The sequence below is a fragment of the Berghia stephanieae genome, chromosome 4, assembly GCF_034508935.2.
Source record: "Berghia stephanieae isolate SIO BIC M18660-M18661 chromosome 4, UCSD_Bste_1.3, whole genome shotgun sequence".
Lineage (NCBI taxonomy): Eukaryota > Metazoa > Mollusca > Gastropoda > Nudibranchia > Aeolidiidae > Berghia > Berghia stephanieae.
This window is the reverse complement of record NC_088363.1, coordinates 88,127,836-88,138,546: the sequence shown is the minus strand read 5'-3', so window position 1 is coordinate 88,138,546 and position 10,711 is coordinate 88,127,836.

Below are 10,711 nucleotides of genomic sequence, written 5' to 3'. Positions count from 1 at the left end.
ATCCTTAGCTGGGAGGGAGACAGTTAAATGTATAGTACCTTGTCTTTTTGAGAGATGCTATTTTTCCTTGGATATCATCTCAACTGTCATGTACTTTTATAATTATTAGTTTTGAATAGATCGTAATTTGAATTGTGCGGCTATGTGGTCTTGTGGTATGACACTCGCTTTTGGATCGGAAGATCATGGGTTCGAGCCTCTCTCTCGACGCATAGTTGAGTCCTTGGAAAAAGCTCTTAACTCACATTCTCTCACTGTACTCAGGTGTAAAATGAGTACCTAGCATTGTCTCTGTCCGAAAAAAATTGTAATATAGCCTAACAGGCGTTATGTCTCGTCCTACATGTTACGTGTTGCTGTTGGTCAGGGATCTTTTGTAAAGCGCTTTGAGCACATTTAGTGGATATTGCACTTTATAAAAGCTCTATTTTTTGTAATTTAAGCCATTAGAGTCTGGTGTCTCGGAGTTATAGCGCTATATAAGTTTTCAGCATTATTATTATTATCATTATTTGAACCAGTCCCCTTTGTCTTTCTTTTCTTTCGTGCTTATACTTATAGGCCTAACTTTTCCCCTATAATTTTCAGTAAAAATACTGGCACTTAAATGTCTTAATAATTTTGTCGCAAGCATCGTAAAACCTCTAAAAACAAAACGAGACTTGCTTTTATTTTCATAGATAAAGATAATAATTATTGTTTTGTAAATCATCTTTCTTTTTGTGTGGTTTTCGTCAGTTATTTTATCTTATATTTTGTGAGTGTGTTCATTTAGATGATGATCGTGATCGTGTCTGGGTGAGACTGCTGTGTAGTCTAAAGATTCCTTGTTTAAGTCAGTTCCCTTCCACTTACTTCTTTTTTTTTTTTTTTTAAAGCTTGACATAATATGATATGATCCCAGGTTTTAAAACCTGGTGAGGGCCCAGATCATTGCTTTATATCATTTGATCCATGCCATATATATAATGATTTTTAAACATTTGAGTGTGTACCTCTTAGTGGGGACCTGTGCTTGTTGTCTAGAAGAGACTTTTAGGTGATTTCAAACCAAGAACACGGATATTTTGCTCTTTGAATCTACATCTGTTCCCTATTTGAACCCTTCCTCTTTGTGTTACTTTTTCTCGTGTGCTTTCAATCATAAATCTATATTTTTTTGACTATCCTATTTTCTTCCTTTTTACTGTCGATGAAATAACCTAAATGTGTTGCAAGCGTGGTAAAGACCTTAATAACGAAAACAAAAAATATACCATGTGGAATGGGGTCATTTTTTGCCTAGCCAGGCCTGGATCCTTCTCTAACAGGGAAATGGTGAAATGTATGTTAATTTTCTATCATTTCAAGGGCACTGGGGATAAGGTGGAGGTGGTGGTGGGGGGGGGGGGGGGGTGATATATTTTTTTCCTCTGCTAAATAATTATCTGTGATATGTTATTGTTTATTGTTTACTATATATCGTGACATTTTGAGTGTGCTCCTCTTAGCAGATATCCTGTGACTCATAAGTTAGTGCAAACTAGACACACGGATAGATCGCAACTGAAAATGTTTCAACTAGTCCCAAATCTGTAGTAATTTTTCTCCGTTTATAATACTCATTTTCATGGCAAAGACTGATTATACACAATATTGTCAAAGGCAGCCTTACGTCTTTAAAAATGATAAGGTGATTTTTAAAAATATTTAAAAAACGCCTATAGCATGGTGTATTTCCGTGAATGAGCTCTATGTAAATGCAGTTTTATATTTAAAATCACCGGCGATAACACTTTTTTTTTTTCGACAGAGACAGTTCTGTTAACGACCAGGTACTCATTTTACACCCGAGTGTGGTGAGAGGATATGTATGAGTAAAAAATCGCTTCCAAGTCTCTTCTTTTGTACCGCTCAGAGTGGGACTCGAACCCTGGATTACCTGTCTTTATACACTCCAAAAAAAAAACAAAACACACACACACAAAACCAACAACAAACAAAACAAACCACTGTTACTGTTAAGTTTTGAGCGCCATTTTTCTTTTTCTTTTCCTCGACCCTGATAAAATTAAAGAGTATTGTATTCACCATTTCCTTGTTGAAAAATTATTTTGCAATATTGCTTAGTTGTCTAAAATAGCTTTAAATTCTATTGTTTGCTGTTTTTTGTTGTTGAAAAGAGACACCACGAAAACACCGAGATTTAATTTCCTGCGAATGTAACTAAGATTGAGAGGTAAAGCTTATAAGTTCTGGATCCAGAAATGTATTGATATTTTATTATTATTATTTTTATTATTGTTACGGTTGTTGTTGTAATTATAATTATTATTTTATTCATTCACATTGACCCTACAGGTAATGATGTAATTCATGATTGTTGTGTAATTGTTTTTGTTTTATTTTTTTGTGTTCCAAAATTAGGCTTTATAATTTACTTCTGTGCGACAACCCCCCCCTAAAAGAAAAAAAAAATCCCGATTATCTCGAAATATTCCATGCTTCCCAAATTCTTCCATTTTTCATTTACAATGAGCATTAAAAATTTTTTCAATTATAAAATATGATCTGATTTGTTTGACTTTGTAATTCTGTCATCTTCTGGGTGGGGTCTTTTAACCTTCGACGATTGCTGGTGGGGTTCTTGACCTCCCATAGTGGGCAGGGGGTCCATACTGTGTCTTCTATCCCCCTATGTCTGTTTTCCAACATGCTTTCTGTCTTTGTCTTGGAATGAGATTACTTGGTTTTGTCCTGGCCCTGGCCGGAGTCCTGGCTGGGAGGGAAACAGGCAAATGCATAGTTATTGTTTTGAGAGATAATATTTTTGTTGGATTTTGTGCTTGTGTCCGGATGAGACTTATCTATAGGTGATCTCAAGCTAAGTAGATTGGTGGTGTGCTCTTGGAATCTAAATCTGATTCCTATTTGTTCCCAGTTCCCTTTGTTTTAATTTCTCTTGGGTGCTTTGTTATTCTAGAACTTTTTACTATCCTATTTTCTTCATTTTTACTGGGGCTGATATAAACTAAATGTATTGCAAGAGCCGTAAAACCCTTAAACAACAAAACAAACATATTATTATTATTACCGTATTGTTGTTGTTGTTGTCGTTATTGCGATGTAAACAAAATGATACTGTTGATTTTAGTATAATCTGCTCAAGACAAAGCGTGCCTTGTACTTGTAGGCTACTTGTATAGTTTGGCCGTCAACTCTGTCATAACGGCGACGCTCAATATTATTACTCCTGGTTTGATTTAGGTCATCGCTCGCTGGTAAATTTTATGGACAGTCACTACATACAAAGGGTTTCAACCTCTTGATTTGTTTCATTTGTTCACAGAATTTAAGCATAATACTAAGCATTTAGTCTCAGTACCACATGGTGAGGTCGATTGCTCAACATTGCGATGTCTCGTGTTGAAAAAAAAAAAATCAAAATTTTAACCCCCATGATTTTACTATGGAAAATTCAGTTAAAATCCGTCAAGCCGTTCAGTACAATATAAAGGGAGACAAACAGTACAAAGTAATATAGTCCTCGTAATTTCATGGGTTGTTTCCCTTAGACCACCAGCCTCTCAAGTGTTGTTGTTTTTTTTTTTTTAACCCCAACCACTTCCTTTTCTTTTCTTTTTACCTCAGCATATACATATAGTTTGGAGCTTATCCACTACAGTGCTCAAAGCGCTTTACCAGGGTTCCCTAGGCAACAACAATACTTAACGGGACAGCGTGTTTAAGGGTTTTACGGCGCTTGCACTACATTTAGGTCATATCAGCGCCAGTAATAAGGAAGAAAATTGGATCGTAAAAGCATTTTTTAGATGTACAATTAAAAGGACTTGCTTGAGGAAAAAGTAAGACAAAGGGGAATGGCGACGATCCAAATGACATTTCTATGTCGTGCTCGCGGTCAGTGGTCACATTGCAAAGTGTGCTCAAAATGACCCCACATAGTGAAAATGTTCACAGTTTGAGAAATAATAAATCAAATCAAATAAAATTCCCTTTATTCATCACCTAGGGGAAATTTGTCTTTAGGACCTATTCCAAGGGAAGACTGGAATAACCCAAACGTCGGCCGCAGAGTCGGCTAGGGCTAGGTGACTTGCTGAAGGCCACACGAGGCGGGTAGTCGAACTCGGTACCTTTTGTGTAAGAAGCAAAGACCGTACCGCTGAGCCACGCTGCCCCTCCAACGCTGTCCAACGTCATAATTAACCAGTAACATTTTGACCAATCAAGAATGGAATTTGTGACACACCTTGATTCACATGTTCTCGTGACAAACATAGTTGGTTGTATATTAGCAATAACGTGAATGCAATAGTCTGATGTCACGTCGACCAGTAACGAAGAGCAGCGTGGTTCTAAACAAAGAAAATCAGTACTTTTTATTCTTCATGCTGGCTGGAACTTTTCATATGTCATGTGATCGAATGTATAAAAGTCAAAACTTGATATGTTTTTTTCCTCTGGATACACTTTTATGCTCGTCGGATAAATATTTCATAAGAGCGTCCGCCATTGTTCCGATAATTTAGAGCCAGTTACTAAGTTACCATGCGTCATAACGAGGGAATTGACGTCATAACTGTTGAAGCGTATTGGCCTCTCTCTAATCATTGTTATTGTTTTTATATCGCTAAATAAATGGCTGTCCAGTTATCACATGATTTTCTCGATCATAATAGAAACGTTTGAATTTACACATAGTTTTTTGCGTTGGTTCTATTGATCAAGAGGTAGAACAGTGGGTATTTTACTTAGACACATTCCATTGATAGTAAAAACTACGTATATAGTTTTTGATATGTCAACTAATCACTGCCACTGTTCACAGTATGACGACTGTCCGAGAGGCGTGGTTATCTAAGTGTCTATTGATCATTTTGCTCATGGATTTGTTTGCAATTTTCATTAAAATCATATTTTCTAGGCAATATTAATATAAGTTTACATTTTGTTGTGACATTATGCATCTATTTATTTAGTGACATAGTCGTGTCAATATGATCCACAACTTACTAGTAGATGGCATCTACGATAATTGACTTGGTAATTTTGTTTCCTGTTTGCTGTCCAATATGATGAGCGCCAGTTTCACCTACTTTTTCATCAACTATAATCAAGACACATCCAACTCCAAGTAAGTTACTTACCTTTTTTTAAAATTAGATGTTGCTATTGGCTTCAGACCCTTTAAAAGCGCTATGAACACGTTTAGTGGATATTGCGCTATATAAACATTTAAATTTTGGGATTTCGTTTGGTGTGTTTGTTTTTAAAATTATTTTTTTTTGGTTTGAAGTTTAAAGCTGTCGAGTAGGAGACAAACAGTACAAAGAAATATAATCCTCGTAATTTCACGGGCTGTTTCCCTTAGAGCATAAGCCTCTCAAGTGGTTTTTTTTTTTTTTTTTAAACCCGAACCGAATTCCACTTCCTTTTCTTTTCTTTTTACCTCAGCATATACATATAGTTTAGAGCTTATCCGCTAAAGTGCTCAAAGCGCTTTACCAGCGTTCCCTAGCCAACAACAATACTTAACGGGACAGCGTGTTTTTAACCCTATTTCCATACTAAAATAGAAAGTCCTATTTCCTGATTTGGGGTCCATTTGGCCCCCAAGTATGGAAATAGGGTTAAGGGTTTTACGGCGCTTGCAACACATGTTCATTTAGGTCATATCAGCGCCAGTAATAAGGAAGAACATTGGATCGTAAAAGCATTTTTTAGATGTACAATTAAAAGGACTTGCTTGAGGAAAAAGTAAGACAAAGTGGAAAGGCGACGATCCAAATGACCTTTCTATGTGCTCGCGGTCAGTGGTCACATTGCAAAGTGTGCTCAAAATGACCCCACATAGTGAAAAGTGTTCGCAGTTTGAGAAATAATAAATCAAATCAAATAAAATTCCCTTTATTCATCACCTAGGGGAAATTTGTCTTTAGGACCTATTCCAAGGGAAGACTGGAATAACCCAAACGTCGGCCGCAGAGTCGGCTAGGGCTAGGTGACTTGCTGAAAGCAACACAACGAGGCGGGTAGTCGAACTCGGTACCTTTTGTATAAGAAGCAAAGACCGTACAGCTGAGCCACGCTGCCCCTCCAACGCTGTCAAACGTCATAATTAACCAGTAACATTTTGACCATCAAGAATGGAATTTGTGACACACCTTGATTCACACGTTCTCGTGACAAACATAGTTGGTTGTATAAAGAAAATTTTGAAGAAAATTGGATCGTAAAAGCATTTTTTAGATGTAAGATTAAAATGACTTGCTTGAGGAAAAAGTAAGACAAAGTGGAAAGGCGACGATCCAAATGACATTTCTATGTGCTCGCGGTCAGTGGTCACCATACAAAGTGTGTTCAAAATGACCCCACATAGTGAAAAGTGTTCGCAGTTTGAGAAATAATAAATAAAATAAAATAAAATTTCCTTTATTCATCACCCAGGGGAAATTTGTCTTTAGGGTCTATTCCAAGGGAAGACTGGAATAACCCAAACGTCGGCTAGGGCTAGGTGACTTGCTGAAGGCCACACAACGAGGCGGGGAGTCGAACTCGGTACCTTTTGTGTAAGAAGCAAAGACCGTACAGCTGAGCCACGCTGCCCTCCAACGCTGTCCAACGTCATAATTAACCAGTAACATTTTGACCAATCAAAAATGGAATTTGTGAGACACCTTGATTCACACGTTCTCGTGACAAACATAGTTTAAGTTTGTTGTATAATAGCAATAACGTGAATGCAATTGGATTCAATAGTCTGATGTCACGTCGCCCAGTTACGGGTTACGAAGGGCACTGAGTATGGAGAAATGCGTGGACATGTGTTACAGTAGAACATGAAAGTAACGTACTCGGAAATAGCGAGTAAAATCTAAATCCCCGTGTTTTTTCCTCTTATTTGAGTCAATAAAATTAGCATGAAAGTAGCGATTATGAAAAAGAGGTCAACTCGGAAATAACGAGCATTTCCTGCCCCAGCCTAGGACCTTGAAAGCAAAACAATAGACAAGGGCGATTTAAATATTTTTAGCCTAGCTTCTTCTCTTTTCTTATTTTTCGTTACGAGTAATATTACATAGACTCTTGTACCGAGTCTGTAGTATAGTAGGTACCCTAGAAAGAGGAGAGCTAACGCTACTCTTTCTAGGGTAGTACATAGTAGTAGTAGGCGAACCAAATTTGGGTGGGGGTTGGGTGTGTGGATGCGTGTGTGTATTGGGGGGGGGGGGGGGGGGGGGGGGGGTTGGGTCAATTATTACGCGACGCGCGAGGTAAGCACTGGCAGCCAACAGTTCAACATGACTCACTTCGCAGCATTGGTCAGCGAGTAGCATTCGTTAACGAACGACACCACGATCAGCAAGAGAGGGGAGCGTGGAACCATCATTTCAGTGGGTCAGTGATTGAGTGATGCGCTTGCTTACCTCATCAAACATGCCTAGTGCATACCAACACTCGCACACACACACACACACACAGACAACACACACACACACACACACACACATACTTCTATGTTCTTGTTTTTTATAGTCAGACAACAAGATATGAAGTGAATAGAAAAGTGCCAGAAGACAATAGAGAATAAAAAATTTTCGCGGCGGTGGTGGGGTTTGAACCTGCGACCTTATTGGTACGACAACTCCGCCTGGCAGGTGAGAGCGTGGCTCTACCGTGTGAGCTATCCACGAACACAAAATATTCGTTTCAAACTCAAAGTCATTACTAGATCCCTCTCTCACCCACTTCTTGAGACCGCCGATTCGTTCGTACACCACCATCGCGAATAATTTTGACCAGCAGTTAAGCTTAATAGCCAATATTCTCAACACAAACATATAACATAGAAACGATTGAGACATTGAGTATGCTCCGGTGTATGGGGTGAATTTTTTAATTCAGAAAAGTGAGTGGAGCAGGCACTTATGTTGGTAACAACAAGATATGAAGTGAATAGAAAAGTGCCAGAAGACAATAGAGAATAAAAAATTTTCGCGGCGGTGGTGGGGTTTGAACCTGCGACCTTATTGGTACGACAACTCCGCCTGGCAGGTGAGAGCGTGGCTCTACCGTGTGAGCTATCCACGAACACAAAATATTCGTTTCAAACTCAAAGTCATTACTAGATCCCTCTCTCACCCACTTCTTGAGACCGCCGATTCGTTCGTACACCACCATCGCGAATAATTTTGACCAGCAGTTAAGCTTAATAGCCAATATTCTCAACACAAACATATAACATAGAAACGATTGAGACATTGAGTATGCTCCGGTGTATGGGGTGAATTTTTTAATTCAGAAAAGTGAGTGGAGCAGGCACTTATGTTGGTAACAACAAGATATGAAGTGAATAGAAAAGTGCCAGAAGACAATAGAGAATAAAAAATTTTTTCGCGGCGGTGGTGGGGTTTGAACCTGCGACCTTATTGGTACGACAACTCCGCCTGGCAGGTGAGAGCGTGGCTCTACCGTGTGAGCTATCCACGAACACAAAATATTCGTTTCAAACTCAAAGTCATTACTAGATCCCTCTCTCACCCACTTCTTGAGACCGCCGATTCGTTCGTACACCACCATCGCGAATAATTTTGACCAGCAGTTAAGCTTAATAGCCAATATTCTCAACACAAACATATAACATAGAAACGATTGAGACATTGAGTATGCTCCGGTGTATGGGGTGAATTTTTTAATTCAGAAAAGTGAGTGGAGCAGGCACTTATGTTGGTAACAACAAGATATGAAGTGAATAGAAAAGTGCCAGAAGACAATAGAGAATAAAAAATTTTTTTCTAGATCGTGGATAGCTCACACGGTAGAGCCACGCTCTCACCTGCCAGGCGGAGTTGTCGTACCAATAAGGTCGCAGGTTCAAACCCCACCACCGCCGCGAAAATTTTTTATTCTCTATTGTCTTCTGGCACTTTTCTATTCACTTCATATCTTGTTGTTACCAACATAAGTGCCTGCTCCACTCACTTTTCTGTTTTTTATAGTCATGATTTTACTTGAAATAAAATAAAACAAACAAAAAACCCACACAAAAAAAAAAAAAAAATAAAACAACAAAAAACCAAGCATTCTGCCACTTCTGTGAAGAAATTGAAATAGGGGCGACGGCTTTTACTCGAATTACACACTCAAGGAATATTATAACCTTTTCTTCCACTGGCCGAGTGACCATTCCTGGCAACTCGGGAATAGCGAGTAATCACCCGTCGAACTCGCTATCTCCAAGTTCGACTGTACATGGATAACGAAGTGTTCAGAACACGATAAAGGGAGACAAGCAGTACAAAGTAATATAGTCCTCGTAATTTCATGGGTTGTTTCCCTTAGACCATAAGCCTCTCAGGTGTTCTTTTTTTGAAAACCCCGACCGAATTCCACTTTCTTTTTACCTCAGCATACACACATATATAAATATAGAGTAGAGCTTATCCACTAAAATGCTCAAAGCGCTTTACCAGGATTCCCTAGTCAACAACAATACTTAAACTTAAAGGGACAGCGTGTTTTTAAGGGTATTACGGCGCTTGCAACACATTTAGGTCATATCAGCGCCAGTAATAAGGAAGAAAATTGGATCGTAAAAGCATTTGTTAGATGTACAATTAAAAGGACTTGCTTGAGGAAAAAGACAAAGTGGAAAGGCGACGATCCAAATGACATTTCTATGTGCTCGCGGTCCGTGGTCACATTGCAAAGTGTGCTCAAAATGCCCCCACATAGTGAAAAGTGTTCACAGTTTGAGAAATAATAAATAAAATAAAATTCCCTTTATTCATCACCTTGGGGAAATTTGTCTTTAGGGTCTATTCCAAGGGAAGACTGGAATAACCCAAACGTCGGTCGCAGAGTCGGCTAGGGCTAGGTGACTTGCTGAAGGCCACACAACGAGTTGTACTGTGTTAAGTAGAAACTTTGTCCCAAACACCTGTTTCCTGTTAGAGGAATAAATAAAACATTACGAAGCGCACTGAGTATGGAGAAACGCGTGGACATGTGTTACATGGATAATGATGCCCCCCCCCCCCCAACAACTTGTCAATAAGCCTTCGAATGTAAAGTCAATATTCTATGCCAGAAATTAAAAAAAGAAGATATTTATCATGTCATTATGCGGTAGATAAGGTCCGAACTGAATGAACGAAGCCCGGTTTTATTTTCTGAACGGGATATTTGGCAGTGGCTGTTGTATACTTGTAATTTTACATTTCTAACTGTAATTTGTAATTTATTCCATCACACAGGGTGTTTTGGTTTTTGTTAAAAACTAGAATTGGTAGAAACGTCTAGATCTAGAGGGTATTTTTTTGGACTCGAGCAATATTTTTGACGCGTTTTTCTTTTTCTTCCAGTCTGCGCGTCAAAAATGCTCGAGTAAACTTTCTCCCTTTTTACAAAAAAGCTCGACTGTGTTGGAACGGCTTATAATATCTTCCTGAAATTTTCAGCATAAAATGCTTGAATAAAGATAGAAAACTATGCAAAAAAACCCCTAGATGTGCGGCTTTGTGGTCTAGTGGTATTACATTCGCTTTCGGATCGGAAGGGCCTGGGTTCGAGCATCGCGCTCGGCGCATAGTTGAGTCCTTGGAAAAGGTTCTTTACCCACATTCTCTCACCGTACTCATGTGTAAAATGAGTACATAGCCGTTAACAGCATTGTCTTTTGCCGAAAAATTGTAATATCGCCGAACAG